This window comes from Dasypus novemcinctus, chromosome 17, assembly GCF_030445035.2.
Source record: "Dasypus novemcinctus isolate mDasNov1 chromosome 17, mDasNov1.1.hap2, whole genome shotgun sequence".
NCBI lineage: Eukaryota > Metazoa > Chordata > Mammalia > Cingulata > Dasypodidae > Dasypus > Dasypus novemcinctus.
Genome location: NC_080689.1, coordinates 51,572,510 through 51,594,257, shown reverse-complemented (window position 1 = coordinate 51,594,257; position 21,748 = coordinate 51,572,510).

Here is a 21,748-nt window from a genome sequence, read left to right as displayed (position 1 = left end):
TATAACTGCTATGTCTTCTTGTTGAATTTACCTCTTTTTCACTATATAATGACTGCCTTTGGCTCTCATAACTTTTTGACCTAAAATCTATTTTATCAGCTATTAGTATAGCTACCCCAGCTCTCTTTTGGCTGCCATTTGCATGGTATATTTTTTCCATCCCCTCACTTTCAATCTATTTGTGTCTTTGAATTTAAGATGAATCTCTGGTAGGCATAGTTGAATCATTTGTTTTTATCCATTCTGTCAACCTCTGCCTTTTGACTGTAGAGTTTAATCTATTTACATTTAAAGTTGCTACTGATAATGCAAGACTTTCTTCTGTCATTTTGCTATTAATATTTAGTCCTTGTATGTCTTTTTTTAAAAGATTCTTTATTTATTTCTCTCCCCTTCATCCCCCCCCCCCCAGTTGTCTGCTTTCTGTGTCCATTCACTGTGTGTTCTTCTGTGATTACTTCTATCCTTATCAGCGGCACCAGGAATCTGTGTATCTTTTTGTTGCATCATCTTGCTGTGTCAGCTCTCAGTGTGTGCGGTGCCATTCTTGGGCAGGCTGCACTTTCTTTTGCACTGGGTGGCTCTCCTTATGGGGTGCACTCCTTGTGCATGGGGCTCTCCTACGCAGGGGACACCCCTGCGTGGCACGGCACTCCTTGCGTGCATCAGCACTGCGCATGGACCAGCTCCACACGGGTCAAGGAGGCACAGGGTTTGAACCACAGACCTCCCATGTGGTAGGTGGATGCCCTATCCATTGGGCCAAGTCTGCTTCCCATTCTTGTATGTCTTTTGCTTCTTAGTCCTTCAATTCTTCTGCTAATACTTACTCTCTATTTATTTGGTTTTTGTGTTCTACCATGCTGAGCGCCTTCTCATTTCTATCTGGATAAATTTTTCATATATTTTCCCTGTGGTTACCATGGGGATAAATCTTAACATGATAAATTTATAACAATCATATTTAATGTGATATATACACATATATTTTTCCTATGCCCCTTATTCCCCCACCTTTATTTGTACTTGTTACCAATTATATCTTTGGATATTATTGTATGTCCAAAACCATAGTTTATCATTACTTTTTATTTTTTAAGATTATCCCCTGCCCACCCCCCATTGTTTGCACTCACTATCTGCTCTTTGTGTCTGTTCGTTGTGTGCTCATCTTCTTTTTGGGAAGCACTGAACACTGAACCCAGGACCTCTCCTGTGGAGGGAGGTGCCTAATCACTTGAGCCAACTCTGCTCCCTACTTGTTGTGTTTCTTATTGTGTTTCCTCATTGTGTCTCTGTTGCATTATCTTGTTGTGCCAGCTCACTGTCTTCTTAGGGGGCACCAGGAACCAAACCTTGGACCTCCCATATGGTAGGTGGGCACCCGACTGCTTGAGCCACATCTGCTTCCCTGATTTATCATTACTTTTTATGCATTTGCATTTTAGCACCATAGGAAGTGGCGTTACATATTAATGATACAATAAAATAATACTGACATGTATAATTATGCAAATTGTTATCTTTACTGGGGTTTATTTATTTATCTATAGTTTCCTTTTCTTTCAGCCTGAACTGCTCCCTCTAGCATTGCTTATAGGGAAATTGGAGTGGTGGTGAGCTCCCTTAGCTTTTTTTATCTGGAAATGTCTTAATCTCATCCTCATTTTGAAAGAAATTCTCACTTGACATAATATTCTTGGCTCATAGTTGTTTCCTTTTAATGCTTCAAGTTTTCAATCCACTGCCTTCTTGCCTCCATTGTTTCAGATGAGAAACCAGCACTCAATCTAATTGGGACTACCTTGTACATAACACATTCTTTTCTCTTGCAGTTCTCAGAACTCTTTTTGTCCTTTGAAATGGACAATTTGGCCTATATATGACAGGGTGTGATTTTCTTTGTGTTTATCCTGTTTGGTATTCTCTGGGCTTCTTGAATGTGCATATTCACACATTTTGCTAAATTTGGGAAGTTCTCTATCATTATTTCTTTGAACATTCCTTCTTCTCCTTTCTCTCTTTCTTCTCCTTCTGGGACTCCCATATGTGTATATTGGCATGTATGATGGTGTTCCAGAGGTCTCTTAGGCTATTTTTGCTTTTTATAATTCTTTTGTCTTTCTGTTCCCCAGCCTGACTCATTTTAATTGTCTTGCCTTCAAGTTCACTGATTCTTTCTTCTACCAGCTCCAATCTGCTGTTGAAACCCTTCTAGGAACCAGAAGCACATGGATTTCCCACAGGGACTCAAACTCAACAGAATCAAAATGAATCTTATCACCTTCCCTCTAAACCTGATCCTACCTCTGAGTTCCCCCATGTTGCTGGTTAATTTAATGTGCCAACTTGGCTAGGCTATGATGCCCTTTTGCTTGGTCAAACAGTAGTCTTGATACTGCTGTTAAATATTCTGCAGATGTGAGTAACACCTACAGTCATTCACTTTAAGTAAAGGAGTTTACCCTCAATAATGTAGGTGGACCTCTATCAAACAGTTGAAGGCTTAAGAGTAAAAACTGAGGTTTCCTGGAGAAGAAGAAATTCTGCCTTGAGACTGCATGTCAACGCCTACCAAATTTCCAGCCTCCAGCCTCCCTTACAAGTTTTGGGCTTGCTGGCCCCCACAATTCCTTAAAATAAATGTATGTGTGCATATCTTATTGGTTCTTTTTCTCAGGAGAATGCTGACTGATACATCCACCATCTGCTCAATTGGCTGAGGTAGAAAGCTGAATAGCATGCTTGACAACTCCCTCTGCCATACCAATACCCAACCCACCAATCATCAGATTCAGCTGACTCAAATTTGGCATTATCTCCAGAATCTGACCACATCTCCCACCTCCACTTTCATTCCCTTGGCCCAGGGAACTCCCATCTCTTACTTGGAGCATGCCAATGGTCTTCTCTGGTTCGCCACTCATCTCATCTTCATTTCATTTTCCATTCTGTAGCTAGAGTGAGCTTTAAAAAACAGAAATCTAATCATTTTATCCCTCTGCTTCCCATGGCTCTTAAGTTAAAGTCCATACTCCTTAAGGTTGCTTACAAAATTTCTCTAACTTATACACTAAACTCAAGACTTAATACAATTTTTCCCAATTTTTAAGAGGTCATGTTCTTTCTCATCTGTAGACTTTTACATATACATTCCTATTTCCTGGCCACTCTACCTCCTTAACTTTGCTTCACTAACATCAACCTATCCTCAGTTTAAAAACCATCTCTTCAGAAGACTTTCCTGACACTCCTCCATCCCAACATACATGTCCACCACGACCACCCCATTAAGCTAAGGACTGAATCTGGAAGAACATATTCTATTTCTGCTTTTGTTTTTTAAAACTTGTCTTTAGCGGTGGAGCCCTTTTTTCGACTGATATCTGTTAGACCCCAATTTAAATAAAGTGGAAAAAATAAGACTGCTTATGTTGAAAATGGGGTAGGGCACTCCGTCCACTCACCCCTCTTGATTCTGAGGGATTTCCAAGGAACCTATTAGAATACTCGGGACTTAGTGTAAAAACCATTGATCTAACCAATCCTACTGCAACTAGTCAGAAAAAAAACATTCACATCGCCTGAGACTTTTGTTTTTAAAATCTTCTAAGGAGAGTCCACTAATAGGAAGAGGTGTTTATCTAAGGAAGCAAAGAGTTTAACATGAGACCATAAAGTAACTCCGTGTCAGCCTTCCTGATGGTGCTTTCCTAACCCAGAATGAAAGAGTAAAATACCCTTTCAAAGATTTAGAGGCTCAAATTACTTCAAGGCATAGACTGAACACATTTTACCATGAACCTTGACGTCTGGGGGTCGGCTCAGAGCGAGTGGAAGCATGAGAGGATTTACCCTGAAGCCGTCCTTGCTTTGGTTGGAGCCTGCAGTCAATCACACATAGAAAGTTCTAATCCTCATACAGTTGTGCTTTTCCTTATGCTGCTGATACTCAGCAATCAAGTCTAGGATTCTTTTCATTAAAGAGTTTTTCTCATGAATAGTGTTTTCTGCCAAAGGAACCAACTTGCTTCAGACAGAACAGCATTTAGAAGAGTACAAGAAAGACATTTGTCAATAGGAAATCACACAATGAAATGTTTCATGGGCAGACAAGCCAAACTTAGAAGTGATTGAGAGGAAAATATCGTCAAGCATCCACACAATACACTGGGTGAAGCTCTGATACACACTATTATCAGAAAGTCCTGAACACTTAATGTAGAAAACTTGGCCTTAAATGCAGCAGGGGATAATTTTCCTCTAGATTTCTTGGTAGGAGGAATGGGAACCATTCTATGTTGATAAATACTGCTTATTTTGAGCATAGGCAAAGCTTAAAGTATGAGTACATCAAAGACTATATGATAGGGAAGCATGGAGCAAACTGCTAAGACAAAGTACAATAAAAACTATATCTTTCCTTTCATTAACTAGATCATTAGGAAGGAATCAATTTTTTTAAAAACCTATATAATAGTATTTAAATTTAGGAGCTAGGGTCATAGGGAAGAGGCTATATTTAACTCTGTTTATGCTTAACCATTGTTGACAGTCAATAAACTCAATATAATTTTACCATAAAAATTTATTCTTTGCAGAAGCAAATGGTGTAAATAGATCATTTTCTTAGTAATTAGTACAATCAGAATATAAGTACTTAAGAGATGTTAAAATCAGTTTCTAGCTCAATAACTTACATCTGGCTTTAGTCTCAGAAATAGGCAAGTGCGTGAAAAATTGTAGAGAGTATGACAGGGGTTACAAGAGCAGTAAACACAAGGTGCTATGGGAGAGCACAGGAGAGGAACACCTAACCCAGGAAGGGGTCAGGGAGGTTTCAGAGTTATTTGCATACAAGTAGTACAATGCATAAACACAATTAAATTATGCAAATCCTTTAACTACACACCTTCAGCAAAACAAAGAAAAAACAATAGGGAGAGAGAAAGCCCATAATTAAAGGAATACAGATGTTTTTTCCCACCATGACCCTCAAAAGATGTGTGTTCCAAATTAACCTGAGAAGAGAGGTACTGTTCTTCTGTTCCCTGAGCAGTTCAAGTTCCCTGGGCTGAACATGTCCCGGCACTGAGTGTTGGTCTCGTGTTTAAAGGTAATGTCTATTTTAACATTACATGCCCTAAACCCAAGTCAATTCCATCTCATCTGGTGCTCCACTGAAATTCAGTAATCTCTTCCAACACAGGAGGAAAAACTGACAGTGTGGAGTTACCGGAAGATAGTGCCAGGCTGCATTTATGGGCTATGCAAAGGATTTTCAAGAGTAAATTATATTATATTTTATACCTGATTTAAAACCTCTCTCTCCCTCCCTACCCCTAAAACTCCATCTCAAAATACGACCCCGCTGTAGGAAAAGTCAAGTATTTCAACTACCACCCAGGCAAACTGGAGAAAGTGAGGAGGATAGAGGTTTTAGAATGTGATCCCAGAGAACAGTGGTGTCTAAGAAGAGCCCAGAAGACTGAAATCATCCAAGGAATCTGAGAAGAACTGGCCTGGGAGGTGGGAGGAAGGAACAGCAGAAGAATATGGAAGTTTAGGAGTTTCAAGAATGGAATGTTCTAGGACTTAGAATAACCTAGGAAAGTTGGGTAAGATAAAGACAGAAAAATGTTCTTTCAATTTGGCAATACAAAAACCATTGACCTTAGTCCCAGACATTGTACGGAAGTAGTGGGGCAGAAGCTAGATTGTATGTAGTCAGGTGAGGGGTGAGGAGAAGATAAGGAATAAGAAACAGCAAGTATAGAATATTTTTTCAGGAAGCATGGCTATAAAGGGAAGGAAACAAGGTGGGTAATATGAAGAAGGCCACTACATGTGGTTGCTCAGATTGTGTGATGCACAATCCTAGGGGACTTTATTCACTACATTTATTCTGTGAATGATGACTCCCTGGGACACACAAGACACAACAATATGTGCTGGCCCAGTTTTGAGAGGGACAGTGGGTTGCAGAAAAGTTGTTTTTGTTTTGTTTTTTAAATATTAAATATTAAGAAAGACAGTTTATATATAGGTAAGAAAGAGTCCTCAGAGAGAAGGAAGTCATCGGGACTGTGTGTGTGCGTGTGTACGTGTGAGAGAGCGAGCGAGACAGAGACAGACAGAAAGAGGGTTGTCGAAAGCACAAGCTCTCTGAAGAGGGCAGAGGGGATTTGGTCAGAACACACTGGCATATTTAATCATGAATAGAATGAATAACACTACTTACAGTAAAATGAAAGAGAGGGATCAGACAATAAAGGTAATTTGATGGTGATAGAGGTTGGGATTGATCAGGAAATTGATTTGTGTGTGTATATGTGTGTGAAGTAGGATGAGAACTCATTTACTTAGAGGAAGGGAATGTCTAAAAGTTGGGGTAGAACACCAGGGAACTGAGAGTGCCTACAACTCCAAGCAGGAGAATTGCATCCATCATCCATGTGGAATCTAAGCCCCTCTCAATAGCCCCCTCCACAGGATGGAGGAATAAAATATGTATTAGAGTCAACTTACTGGCATTCTCCTATAGAACTATTGTGACTGGTAACAGAAGAAACTGTAGCATTGATCTGGAGAAAATGGCCACGGTAGTTGCTGAGGGCAGGGAGAGGGAAGAAGAGATGAGATGTGGGGGCATTTTGGGGACTTGGAGTTGTCCTAAATGATATTGCAGGAACAGATGCTGAACATTATATATATCCTGCCATAACCCACTGAATATTCTGGGGAGAGTGTAAACTACAATGTAAACAATAGTCCATGCGGTGCATCAGTGCCCCAAAATGTATTCACGAAATGCAATGAGTGTGCCACAATGATGAAAGAGGTTGTTGATGTGGGAGGAGTGGGGGATTGGGGGTTGGGTATGTGGGAACCTCTAATATTTTTTATGGTAAGGTTTTTTGTGATCTATGTATCTTTAAAAAATAAAATAATAAAATAAAAGTTAGGGTAGAGATCTTGGAATTTAGCAATGCAAAACATCCAAGTAATTAGGGCTGACCCTAGGGTATGTGGGGTCACAAGCAAATAATTTTGGGGGAGGTCCCTGGCTATATAAACAATTTGATTTAAAAATTGCATTGCCAACATGAGAAACTGTGATTTATTGATGAGGATTTCAAATAACTGATAGAAAAAGAGATGCTTAATCAGTAGTTGAGCACCTGCTTCCCACGTACAAGGTCCTGGGTTCAGTCCTTGGTACCTTCTGGAAAAACACAAACAGCATCAACAAAAAGAGATGCTTAGGTGTTTGTTTACTGAACAATCAGTTCAAGGTAAGATTCTTCGTTTTGTCCAGGCATTATTTCTTCCTGTCCAGACGCAAGAACCACCTGTTCCTGTTCTTTATTGTCAAATGAGCTGTTTGTTCCTGACTAATTTCATATCTACCATTGGGCAAACAAGGTAGTGGTGTTGTGATTACTCACAATGTGATAACTCTTTTCAACCCACTTGTATTTTTTTTTTAGACAGTATAAATCTTTTTACCTCTGCAGTGCCCTAATACTGTTTATTTCATGCTAGTTCCATCATCCATGACACTGAATCCTCCATGCTCCACCTGGCTGTCAATCACTCTCTCAAAGATCGTTTGTGTCTCCTTGATGATGGTCATAGATGGGTCTACCCAGAACATGCAGAAAGATATGAAGGATAATGCGTTTTCTGGCCATGTTAAATTAACTGATAGGAATTTTATAGCACAAACTTAGAAAATCATCTTCCAATCTTGTCTTTTCTTGAATTTATTAGGCCATAATCCTTGATATCCTATAGGGGGATCTTTCAATGTTGACCAAAGGCCTGATATCCACATACCACCCACAGGAGGGAGGATGGGGAAGGGGCCGTGGGTGGAGCAAGAGGAGCATCCCTTTCAAGGAAGGAATGTTCAGACTTTATCTTGTAAGGCCTAAGTCCCTGGGGAGAACATGACATCATGATCTGGATCTGAAAGACCCATTGACATTGCGAGCCACAATCTCCCAATCTCTTGAGGAGATAAACTAGGGTACAACCCAAGGGGGAATGTCTGACAAGTGGTGCAGTACCTGTGAAGGGAGTGGGTTGATTGGGTACCAGTGATGAGGAGGGGATGCTCAAAGGGTACATGACCACCACTGTTCCCATTGCCCTTGGATGCTATAGACTAGAGGTGGCACTACATTGGGAACCCAGGTGGATGGCATGTGGCCCACACACATGGCTCAAGCCCAAGCGTCAGCAGTAGACAGTGAGGAGGCTTGAACTCTTGAACTAGTCCTGTATCAGAAGTGAGAGTTACCCCAAAATGTTATGTCAGCATCACTCGGATGGCCTAATCTCTTGCAGTCCTACAAAAGAAATATCTTGTTGGTCAGTGGGAGCTATTTGCTCACCAGGCCACCTTCTGCAACTAGGTCCTGCAACCAGGACTGGGTCATCTGGTCTACCTGTGGGGGTGACTTAGTGTTGCTAAAGAGTCGGACGGAGCTCCAAAGGAGAGAGAAGTGAGGAAATGAGGACCTGAGATCCAGGAATACTGATCAGGTCCCAGGGTATAAGAAAGAAATCTTCTGGAAGGAAATAAGGCTCACCTGATTGTGGAGGAGAAAATAATTTATTCTCAATCTTGCAAGAAGGGGTGCACAACCAGAAAACGTGGCTGGTACCCCAAACAAAGGAAAATGACACAATTTATACCCCTAAGCCTAGCATACAAGCCCTTACCCTGTTTCTCCATAGACTGGATACCTCAGAGGTTACAGCCTATCCAAGAGGTGTAACTTTCCAGTGCAAGTCCCCCAGGTTTTGATTAACAGTTTTCTCCGTTACATTCCAACCATTTTGGCTTTTACTTGCTCCTTTTGCCAAATAAGGAATGGAATTTAGTGAATTGCTATTGCCTTAGCTCTTTCTTGTCCTTCCTTTTTACTGGCCATAGGACTAACTTAAGCTGGTTTGCTTTGTTCCTGTTTAACCCAGGAGTGGGAGACTGAGGCAGTAGACTTCAGGTTACATTAATTAATATTTTATCCTCCCTGCTTTATATTACCTTTATGTGAAAACTAAACTGATCCCTGTCTCTTACACAGGGTGCTTGGTTCAGACAGCCCTGGCAGCCCCAGATTGGTCCTAGCCCTTAAAGGAGGACTTAGAAACCTTGGAGATACTTCTTGAGATGCTTCCAGATGCTGGGACCCATCAGGACCAGGTCTGGACTCAGAATGCTTTGTCTGGAAGGCACACTCCAACCCAGCATGTCTCAAGCACTGGCGGGATGGGGGGTGTACTCCATAGCTGGGGCCCAGGGCAGAAGCCCTGCGTGCCCACACCTACGGATGGTACTGCCCAGTTGAAGAAAATTATTTTTTTAGTTCCCTGTAAGCCCCTCCCTGATCTCACCCTCTTCTCTCTGTATTCAGTGATAAACAGTATCCTAAAATTTTCCTTTTTTTCTTTATATTTTTACAATATATTATTTGTATTCTTTAATAAAGACATTGTTTTTTCATGTTTTTGAACTTCAAATAAATAGAATAAAATTGTATGTATTCTTGCTTCTTTGAATCCATGAAGAATTAAAATCCTTTACAATATTGCCTTCCAATCCAAGAAAATTGTGTATCTCTCCATTTAAGTCTTCTTTAGTGCTTTTTAATAAAATTTTATACTTTTCTACATAAAGGTCTTGTACTTATTTTGCCAGATTTATTCCTAGGTACTGGATATTTTTGATGCTGTTTAAATGGTATATTTTCAATTTTATATTTTCAATTATTTTCTAATTATGTTGTTGCTAGTGGATAAACATGCAGTTGCTTTTGTAATGAGAAATTTGCTAAAATTTTGCATTAGTTTTGCTCACTTTTCTGTAAATGGATTTTCTATGCATATTATCTGTGAATAATGGGAGTTTTTCTCCTTTCTTTCCTATATATGCTCACATTTCTTTTTTCTTGCTATATTGTGCTAGCTAGGGTCTCCTGTATAATGTTGAATAAAAGTGGTAATAGGAAAGTGGCTGTGGCTCAATCGATTGGGCTCCTGTCTACCATATGGGAGGCCCTGGGCTCACATCCCAGGGCCTCCTTGTGAAGGCAGGCTGGCCTGCACCCACAGAGAGCTGACAGCCTGTGCCTGCGGAGAGCTGGCACAGCAAGATGACGCAACAAAAGGAGACAAGCAGACACAGAAGAACATGCACTGAATGAACACAGAAAGCAGATAGAAAGCAAGCCACAAGGGGGAGAATTAAAAAAAAAAAAGTGGTAATAGTAGATACCCTTGTCTTCTCCCTAATCTTAAGAGAATATTTTCAGTGTTTCACCATAAAGCATGATGTTTGCCATACATTGTGGTAAACATCCTTTAGCAGATAAAGAAATTGTCCTTCTGTTCTTAGTTTAAGAACTGTGATCAGGAATGGATACTGAATTTTATCTTTTTTTTTTTTTTGCACCTATTTAAGTGATCATGTGATTTTTTTCCCTTTAATACTCTATATTAATTTTTTCATTAATTGATTTGCTAATGTTAATTCAAGCTTCCATTCCTGAAATAAATCCACTTTGGTCAAGATTTATTAACTTTTCCATACACTTCAGGATTTGGTTTGCTAACTTTTTGTGCAGGTTTATTGTGACTGTGTTCAAAAGTGAGATTGATCTCAACTATCTACGTTACACTAACTTCATAAAATGAGCTGGGGAGTCTTCCCTCTTTTTTTGACTTTGGAATGGTTGTGAAGGATTGGAATTATTTGTCCCTTGAATACTTGTGAAAACTCACCAGTAAAACTATTTGGTCCTAAGGAATTATCACAGATTGGAGGAGCCTAAGGAGACATGACAGCTCCTAGTTGGATCCTTGACCAGAAAAAAGAACATTAGTGAGATACAACAACAACAACAAAATAACTGGCGAACTCTTTATAAAGGTCTGAACATTAGTTAATAATATTGTACCAAAGTTAATTTCTTAGTTTTGATTAATTGTACTACAGTAATATATAATGTTAGAATTGGAGGAAGTTAAGTAAAAAGTATATGAGAACTCCATACAACTTTGCAACTTTTCTGGAAGTCTATAATTATTTTTAAATAAAAAGTTTTTTAGAAATTGGGAGGCAGGAGGTTGAATGAAGAATGGTAAATTGTGCCAGTCTTTGAAGCTGTGTGGTGGATACATAGGAGTTCATTTAACGATTCTATCTTTGTGCATTATTATAAAAAAAATGTTTTAAAAGGAAAACAAACACACACTACACACACAAAACTATCTGATCTTAGTGTTCTCTTTGTGGGACGGCTTTAAACAGCTGTTTCATTTTCTTTAATGCTTTCTAGACTATTATTTTCTATTCTTGAGGAAGTTTTGCTAAATTATAGTTTTCTAGGAGTTTTCCATTTCATTTAAATTTTAAAATTGATAGGCCTAAAATTGTTCATAGACCTCCTTATTAACTATTTGGTGTCTGCATAAACCATAGTTATAACCTGTCTTTAGTTCTAATATTTGTTTGTGAATTTTTAGTCTTTTTCAAGAAAATAATTTCTGTTAATGCTCTCTGCTGTATTTTTTTTTTTTTTTAAAGACTTATTTTCATTTATTTAATTCCCCTCCCCTCCCCCGGTTGTTTGTCTTCTGTGTCTTTTTGCTGCGTCTTGTTTCTTTGTCCGCTTCTGTTGTCGTCAGCGGCACGGGAAGTGTGGGCGGCGCCATTCCTGGGCAGGCTGCTCCCTCCTTCACGCTGGGCGGCTCTCCTTATGGGTGCACTCCTTGCGCGTGGGGCTCCCCTACACGGGGGACACCCCTGTGTGGCACTGCACTCCTTGCGCGCATCAGCACTGCGCATGGGCCAGCTCCACACGGGTCAAGGAGGCCGGGGGCTTGAACGGCGTGCCTCCCATGTGGCAGACGGACGCCCTAACCACTGGGCCAAAGTCCGTTTCCCTATTTTTTGTTTTTTATTTCATTGATTTTACTGTTATCTTCACTATTTAAATTTAAATATTGTTTTTTAAAAAATTTCTTAGCTCATTTATTGTTAGTCCTTCATCTTTTCTAATATACATATTTAAGGTCATAATTTGCTATTAGATCTTACTTTTAATGAATGCTTTTCTTTTTCAACTTTTAATTTTGAAATCATTTCAAACTTACAGGACAGTTGCAAAAATAATACAAACCCCATACAAAGAACTCCAACATATGCCCATATCTCTCAGATACCCAGATCCACCAATTTTAGTATTTAGCCACATTAGCCCTATCATTACCTACCTACCTACCTATCATCTATCATCATCTATTTTCTGAACATTTGAAAGCAGGTTGCACACATACTCCTTGAACATATAATATTTTCATGTACATTTCCTAAAAATAAGGATATTTAATTAATTATGTAATCACCTTAAGTATAGTCTTCAAGTTCAAGAAATTTAACATTGACATAAAGCTTACATTCTATATTCCAATTTTTCCTAATGTCCTTTTGTGCCTTTTCTTCTGCATTATTGGATCCCATCCAATAGTATATTCCATTTAATTATCTTTATCTCTTTAGTTCCTCTGTCTCTTTTAATTGTGAAAACACATATATAACATAAACCTTCCCATCCCAACCCCTCCCAAGCATGTTATTCAGTGGGATTAATCACATTCAAAATGTTGCAGTACCCTTATCACCATTCATTACTAGGACTGTCCCTTCACCCCAAATAGAAATCTTATATTCATTTTACATTAACTCCCCCTTGCCCCTTTAATTCTTGGTCCATGTTTTCATTTAGGTCTATGAGCATATTTAGGACTTTCTCTTTTTTTAAAATCTTTTTGAAATCCCAGGTCTGATCCACCACATTGAGGACTTCTAACGTTTTAATCTTCTCCTTTGCCTGGGTCATCACTTCCTGTTTCTTTCTGTGTGCTGTAATCGCTTGAAACCTGGGCACTTCTATATTTTAGTGTATTATCACTGGAATTTCGACTTTGAAATTCCTTAAGCTAGTGTATCCAGCTACTCTTACGACAGGGTTTTTCTGGAATGCCAGGAGCTAAAAAAAAACAAAACAAAACGGAAAAACAGAAAATATGCTTCTCAGTCTTGGCAGATTGACCTGTGAGAGTCCTTTCCTTCAGGGCTTATCCATACAATGAGTTTGGAGCAGGCCTCCCTGATCCTTTCTATGCATAACTCTTGCCTTGACCATGCATGTATGGGCCTAGGAATTCACAGGTTTACACAGATAAGAATGCCCCCTTTTCCCTAGGAAACAGTTTTCTCAGGGTCCCAGGCACTGCCTTATATGTCCTACAGACAGCAATCCCTTGCCTCAGGCAGTACAACTTCACTGCTCTCTCACAGTGTTCTGTAGGAGAGCTTGGTGAGCTGCATTCTATACAAACAGTAAGTTCTGGGACAGCAAGTTCCTCAGGTCACCACCAGATTGGGTCAGACTGTAAACACCTAGCATGTGCACAGGGGTTATTCTGTGTACAGGGATTACTCCCGGTGTGAGGTTCCTCCACTCTTTCTAGAATGGGGGCCAGGCATCCACACTGGGAGTGCAGGCTGCCTCTGGGAACAGGGTAGGGGCTGGTCAGGGCATCGTGAGATCCTACCCCATTTAAGTGGACTTTTCCTTGATTTGGTGCTCACCCTATTACTGTAATCCTTTAACTAACTGTATTCTGGAGCGTTTACCTAATTTTTTTTAGGAGGTACTGGGGATTAAACCTGGGACATCATACATGGGAAGCAGGTGCTCAACCAAGAGCTACACCTGTTCCCTGGAGCATTTAGAAAGATATTTCTCTTAGCTCTTGCTGGTTGTTCTGGGAGGGGTGGGGGTGGGGGTGAAACCCTAAAATATCTCACTTCCCAATATTGATTTTAATTAATACTTTTTGTTTTATAGTGTTCTTGTCATACAGTTCTAAGTATTTTCTAATTTCCATTGTAGTAATTTCATCTTTGACCCATGAGTTATTTAGAAGAGGAAATCTTAATATCCCACATATGGACTTCTTAGTTAACATTTTGTTATTGATTTCTAGCTTAATTTCATTGTGGTCTGCATTATTTCAATCCTTTGAAAATTGTTGAAATTTGTGTTAAGACCCAGCATGTGGCCAATTTTCAAAAACATTCCATGTTGTTTGAAAAGAATGTGTTTTCTGCAATTGTTAGGTGGTGCAGTGTTCCATATACTCATTCCATTCTATCCAGTCTATTAATTGTGGAATTATAATCTTCTATTTCTTTACTGATTTTGTCAGCTTGAACTAGGTATTTAATATTTAGAGAATTCCTACATGTCCCTGGAGAAGTGAATCTTATTTTTTATGAAATGACCCTTTTTATCTCTTGTATATCTTTTTGGCTTAGGGACTATTTTGTCTTATATTAATATGGCAACACCAACTTTCTTTTGGTTGGTATCTGTGTAGTATAACTGTTTTCATACTTCATTCTCAATTTTTATACTTCTTTTTTTTCCTCTATTCTCACCTACTTTTGTATTATTTTTTCTCCTTCCACTTTTTTTTCCTTTTCAGTTAAGAAGTTATCACTCTTTTAGTGGCTGTTAAAAATGTTAACTTGTTAACTTGGGTATTTAATATCTTTACCATCCTCCAAAAAATAAAAAGGACCATAGAACACTTTAATTCTGATCCTCCCCTCCAAACTTACATGCTATTGAAAGTCATGTATTTAATTTCTATCTTGTTTTTGTAACTCCCTAAAAGATTATTATTGTTCTTTGCAGCCAATATTTAGATTTAACCACATGTTTAACATTTTCCCTTTTTCATCCCTGTCTTTCTTCTTGTGTTCACATTTTTCCTGCCTAATGAGCAGCCTTTGGAATGTCCTTAATGCAGGCACATTGTTGGTAAACTCTCTTTGTTTGCTTGTTTGAAGATGTCTGATTTTTTCCCTTTGTTCTTAAAAGATAAACAAATTTAGGTTGACAGTAATTTTCTTTCAGCACACTGAAGATTTTTTACTCTTTCTGATTTCCACAGTATTGTAAAAAGTCTAATAGCTGTCCTTTAGAAAGTAATGTCTTCCTTCTGGCTGTTTTAAAATTTTTCTCTATCTTTATGGTATTCTGAAGTTCTACTGTAATGTATTCTGAAGTTCTGTGTTTAAATGTGAATTTCCTTTTATTTACTCTGATTGAGATTACTGGGCTTCCTAAATCTGTGATTCACCATTTCTGGAAAATTTGTAGCCATTATTCCTTCAATTATTGCTTTAGCCCCTTCCTTTCTCTCATTTGTCTAGAATTCCAATTAGATAATTTTTCACGGTATCTTCATGTTTTATAACCTCTGTTTTCATACTTTTCCTCTCTTTGGGCTATATTCTAGAAAATATCTTTGTATCTATCCTTCCATTCACTAATCCATTCTCTAACTACAGCTACTCTGCTATTGAACCCATCTGTTGTGTTTTTTATTTCAAATACTGTATTTTAAACTTCTAGTAGTTCTTTTGAGTCTTCCTCTGATCTGCTGGGTTATGTTTTACATATATTTTCAATCTCTTCAATTATTTCTTTGAACATATTGACTGTACTTATTTTATATTCCATACCTGGTGTTTTATAGTCTGAGTCTGCTGTTTATTGTTTTTGCTGGCCCTTGCTCATGCTATATTAGTTTCTTTGTACTGTGTGATCTTTGACCATGAGCTCATATTTCTTTGGGATTTACTGATAGAAATTCTGTAAGGCCTATGTTGAAGATAGGTTGTATGATGGTTTGAAGCTGGATGGACCCCCCCAAATTATGTTCTTAAAGGTAATCCATTCCTGTTGGTTCAGACCCATTGTAGGTAGGACCTTTTGGTTAGGTTATTTCAGTAAAGCATGGCTCAGAGTGGGACTTAATCCTCTTACTGGAGTCCTTTATAAGAGAATGAAATTCAGATAGAGAGTGGGAACCAGGGAAGCAGGAAGTTAAAGACAAAGAACCCTGGAGGAAAAGGGAGAGACCAGCAGATACCACCATATGCCTTGCCACATGACAGAGGAGCCTAGGAATTCCCACAGCCAATCTTCAGGGAGAAAGCATTGACACAATTGATAGGGAACCTCTCTCCCCATCAGAGGTCTCCAGGATTGAAACCGGTGAGTCCCAGAGAAGAGAAAATGAGAAGAGGAGACAACACAGACAGTAAAAAACAGCAGGGTGGGAGGAGGGGAAGGGAGGAAAAGAAATAAAAATAAATTAAAAAAAAAAAAGCTAGACCATTTCTGATATATTGCTTTTAGTAGCCTAGCAGACTAAAACAGTTTTCTTCAGAAGATATTTGCTTTTTTTTTTCTCCTTTATGAAACATTTTTATTTGTTCTCAGTGAAAGGATAATTCAGGATAGCTAGTAGTTTATCATACTGCCAGAAAGAAAGGCCCTCTGCTTCTATATGTAAGTTAAATTTTTATCTTCTAGAGGATTCCTTTCCAGGTTCTCCTTTCTCTTTATTCTACATGCCCTCTCTCCATAGACAAGTTTATTCATTCCCATGTCTTCAGGGCTCCTTACTAATTATTCCCTAAACTGTATCTCCAATCTTGATCTCCAGACAAATTTTCAATTTCCTTTTCAACATCTCCAATTAGATGTCCTGGGGGTAAGGGAGTGTGGATATGAACTATATTCACCAGTTCAGTTAGTGTCATCATCATTCACCCCAGTATCCAATTTCAAAATCAGGGAGTTTGTATAACCTACTTCTTCTTTGACCCTTCATGTTCAATTTGGTCACTGAGATCCCAACTGATCTATGGTTGAAAGTTCTCTAGAATCCTTTTCTCTTTTTTACCCCAACTGCCACTTCTTCCTGGTCCTTGTTATCTATTAAAATAAAGCCCAAACTGAATTCTTTACTTCTCTTTGCCTCCCAACTAAAATTACCCTGCTGTCTTGAGTTATTGTTCTAAAACACAAATGTCTATGTCACTCTCCTGCTAAAACCTCTTCAATGGTTCTGTCTTTGTCTACTCGATAAAATCCCAAATCTCTCAGGCCTTTTGCAATCTTGTCACAACATGTGAGGTCAGCCGCATCTATGTCATACTCTACCAAAAGTCATATATTGTAGCCACCTAAATTATACCCTATCTCCAGAACAGGTCATGTCCCTCCTGCCTCGGGACCTTTATACATTCTATTCCTTCTGTCTCAGAAAATCTTTCCTTATCACCAATCTAAAACACATCTTTTCAGTACTTGAAGAACCAGTTGAATTCTTAATTTTTCAGAGAAGTATTGTTAGTTTTACCACCCAGAATTAGCACACCATTGGCACTTTAGATGTTGACTCAATTACTCAACAAACATTTAGGGCACTATGGTAAGTGTTGGGTATAAAATTGTGAATGAGACAGCACTAGATCTTTCCATCACAGGGCTCATAGTCTAGAGAGGGGTAGAGACAAGTAAATAGGGAATTGTAATATCATATAAGTGCTTTGATAGAAAAGCATATGATGATGTAGGAACAGACAGCAGGGGCACCCTGTCAAGGTATAGAGGATCATCGGGGAGGGACAGCTAATCTGAAAACCAAGATATGGGGAAACAGATGTGGCTCAACCAATTGGGCTCCTGTCTGCCATATTGGGGGTCCATGGTTCAGTGCCCAAGGCCTCCTGGTGAAGGCAGGCTGGCCTAAGTGGCAAGATGGCCCACGTGAAGTGCCAGCCCACGCAGGAGTACAACCCTGCATGGGAATGCCGCCCAGTTCAGGAAAGGCACCCGCACAGTAGTGCTGGCCAGTGCTGAGAGCTGGTGCAGAAAGATGACGCAACAAGAGACACAGAGGAGAGAAAATAAAAGACTTAGCAGAATAGGGAGTTGAGGTGGCACAAGAGAGTAATCACCTCTCTCCTACTCTGGAAGGTCCCAGGATTGGTTCTTGGAGCTGCCTAATGAGAATACAAGCAGACACAGAAGAACACACAGTGAAAGGATACACAGAGCAGACAATGCGGGGAATGGGGTGGGGGGAGAAATAAATAAAATCTTAAAAAAAAACAAAACAAAACCCATCTCCTCCTACCTCTGTAAATAATGCCTTAACATCCATGATCCAAGGTTAATTCCTTTAGGGAGGCAATATTGCTTAGTACAACAAAAATACAGTTGACTGTAAAATGTACCCTTATTTGCCCTTAAGAAAGACAAACCAATGCCAACTATAATTATAGGACGCCACCAATGGTAAGAGGTATCCCAATTTCAAAGACACTAAAATATATATATATAAAGAAACCAAGGTATGAGTAAAAATGGGTGAGGGAAAGGGGTATGGAGAGAGAAAATATTCCAGAATGAGTGACATTATTTAAAAACCTAGATATTAAAGAAGGTAAAGTGCACACACGGAACTGAAGGAAGGCCAGCAAGCCTGGAATATAGACAATGGGAAATGTCAAAAGATGAGACTGGCATGATGAGCAGGAGCAAGATCATGCAGGTCCTTGAAGGTCATACTCGGTAACTGGATCTTTATTCTAAGAGCAAACAATTGCCACCAAGGTATTTTAAGCAGGTGAGTGACATGATCAGATGTATGTTTAAAAAGATTATTCTAATTTCAGTAAAGGTGATGGATACAAATTGGACAAGAATATCCAACAGAGGGAGTGGATGTGGTTCAAGCAGTTGAGTGCCTGCTTCTCACACGGGAGGTCCTGGATTTGATTCCCAGTGCCTCCTAAAAACAAAAACAAACAGCAAGCAAAAGAAAAAAGAAAAAAAAACCAACACAGGGAAGCCAATGTAACTCAGTGGTTGAGCACCAGCTACCCACATACAAGGTCCCAGAGTCAATCCAAGCCTCTGGTACCAAAAAAAAGAATATCCAACAGAAAGTTGTCTCAGAAAGTGAAAGGAGAGCCACAAATAGCTGAGCTAAGGCAATGGCAGTGATGATGCACTAAATCGATAGATTTGGAAAATGTGTAGGATATTATGGGGCAGAGAGAGTCAAGCATGCTGCTCAGATGCCTGGTTCAGGCAGCTGAGACGATGGAGGTGCCAATCCCTGAGATAGGATACAGAAAGTGGATGAGGAGAAGCAGTTCAGTTTTGGAATGTTGTGTAGCAATGCTTTTGATGCCCTGCTTTATGCTCCCTTAGGGCACCTCTGATTTTAGTACAGCTGTGGGGAATAGTTCCATGTGTTCTGACTGTGTCCCTCCTCTACATCAAACCTTTACCCAGAGCTGGCAAATCCATTCAACCTATAAAAGACACAACCCAAAATGCCTGGTGTTAGCATTCTCTGGGGGAAATCCTCAACCAATGATTCCTGGGAGTTTGTAGATAAAGCCCAGCCTCGATCCTTCAGAGGGACAATTGTGAGTTACACAGATGTGAGGGATTGAGCCCCAGTTGTCCACAGTGATCACAGCTCAGTAATGTATCTTTTACTGGGTATTCCTCCATCCCTGTCTTACTGTTCCTGATCCCTCACTCCTTTTTCCTGGAATTGACTCCCTAAATAATCTTCCTGCACCAAGTCCTTGATTTAGGCTCTATCTGAGGGGGAACTCCAACTAAGACAAGTGTCTGTAAAACGTCAAAGTGAATATCCAAATTAGATGTTCAGGAGAAGAGATTTGGGGTAGAAGCATAATTTTGCATTTTCTTCATAATAAAGCTGAAAATATAGAAGTAGATTAAATCATTTAGTGAGAAGAAAAAGGGGCCTATGAGGGAAGCTTGAGGAGCAGTTATATTTGAGGCAGAAGTAGAACCAAGAAGACTGAGAAGTAGGAGAAAAACAGAGAGTTTTTGGATGTGGAAACATAGAGAAAAGGATGTTTCAAGAAAAAGGCATAATGTTAGAATCGACTGAGAAGTCAAGACAAGAAGAGTATAGAGTCATAGCCATCCATCTAGCAAATGAAGGTCATTTGGGATTAGGTGAGAGAACGACTCTAATGGAACGATGTAGCTTAAAGCTGGTGAAGCCAGCTAGTAAGATAGGGAATCAATGGATGGATCTGGAACCTGGCAAGAAGTCCACAAGGACATCAAAAACTCCAAGATGGCTGCTGAAGACCCCTCCCCCCCCCACACACACAGGATTCTGCCATTCAGAACAAGATTTCCTCCCAAACCCAGGAGAAGCCCCAGATATTCCCCAAGGACTTTATCATTGGTCCCTCCTCAGGGATTGATGGGGTAATCAGTCAAAACAGTAAACAGTAAACAGCTGGGACTCCTCCTATGCCATTAGCAAAGGGGTGGAATAACTAACAGTTCAAAACACAGGTGCAAGACCTGAATTTGCTCTCTCGCCTTGGGACCCCTGTTCCTGCCCTCTGCACCCTGTTCTCACTGTTTTCCCCTGCAAGGATCAAGACGCAAGTAAAACGTGGGCATTTATAATCTATAATAGGGAATTGTAGTCTGTAAATCAGTCTTCTTTATTACTCTTCAGCCCCTTTCTCTCCACCTGGGACCCATGATCTGTTATTTTCTCTCATTTCTCTTCCCTTCCTATCTTAATAAATTACAGGCCTAACTCACCCAATGTGCTCCTCAAATTCATTTCTGCAGCATAGTCAAGAACCTAGACAAAATCCGGTTTACATTAGGGTATAGTGAGTCGAGTATGTGGTGGGAAGTGAGGATATGAAGAGAATGGGTATTGGAAACTCTTTTAGGAAGTTTGTTTTTAAGGGGGAGGAAAAAGACAAGTAGAGAGTTGGTTGCGTGAAGTAAACGTGTGTGTGTAGATTAAGATGGGGAGCTTGGTGACTGTTTAGGATATTCAGGCTCATAAGAAGCGGTGAGGCAGAGAAAGAGGTTGAAGGTAGGGGAGAATGGGAACAATGAAGATAACGTGCTCCTGAGGAAGGCAGGAGAGCATGGATTTCAAGTGGAAGGATTAGATTCAGTCTGAAGGAGGGACTTCTCTTTCATTGAAACAATAAATTAGTTACTTGCCTGTTTTCAAAGATGAGACAGGTAGATAGTTGCAAAGCATGACTGCACTGAAGTGTCTTTATCTGATGAACTTTAAACACTGATATGCTTGATAGCAAATATCTATCTATCAGCAATGCACTTTATGCTGCCATGATATTAAGAGTAGGGCCCTCGAGATGTTATATGTGATTGGTGGCCTGTGAAAACATGTGTTTCTCAGGGAACACCACTGGTATCAGGGAAGCATCACTGATATCAGTCTAGCAGGCTGACTTTAGATGACCTTGCCTGCCTCTTTTACAGGAAGTCAGGAAGTTATTATCCTGCTCTGTGGTCTGTTCCTCATTTATAAATTGAGACTTATAATAGGTCAAATTTATTCCTGGATATTGGTCACAACTTGAACTTCCTTAAGTTAAATCTTTATTATCTATAAGAGCAAGGTTATAAATGAAGATACTCTTCCTCTAAATCCATATTTACTATAAAGTAACATGAAAAGACAAATTTATGCTTCTGCAATCTTTGTCTAAATTTGCTTTGAAATGGCAATGTTGTAAATGATCCTTTTGGAGAATTCTTCTTTGAGAATTCTTAAAATATGAGTCCAAAGAAGTTCTAACTAAAGATATTTTCTTTTTCTGATAAATCTCCCTGGAGCAAGCAAATGCTTCAATGTTCCAAGCACATTCAGACTGATCAAAATTAAGGCCATCTCCTAAATACCATCATTGCTGATTCAGAGGGTAGGAATTTCTTGGTGAAAGCTTTTTCATATTGCTCTGTTC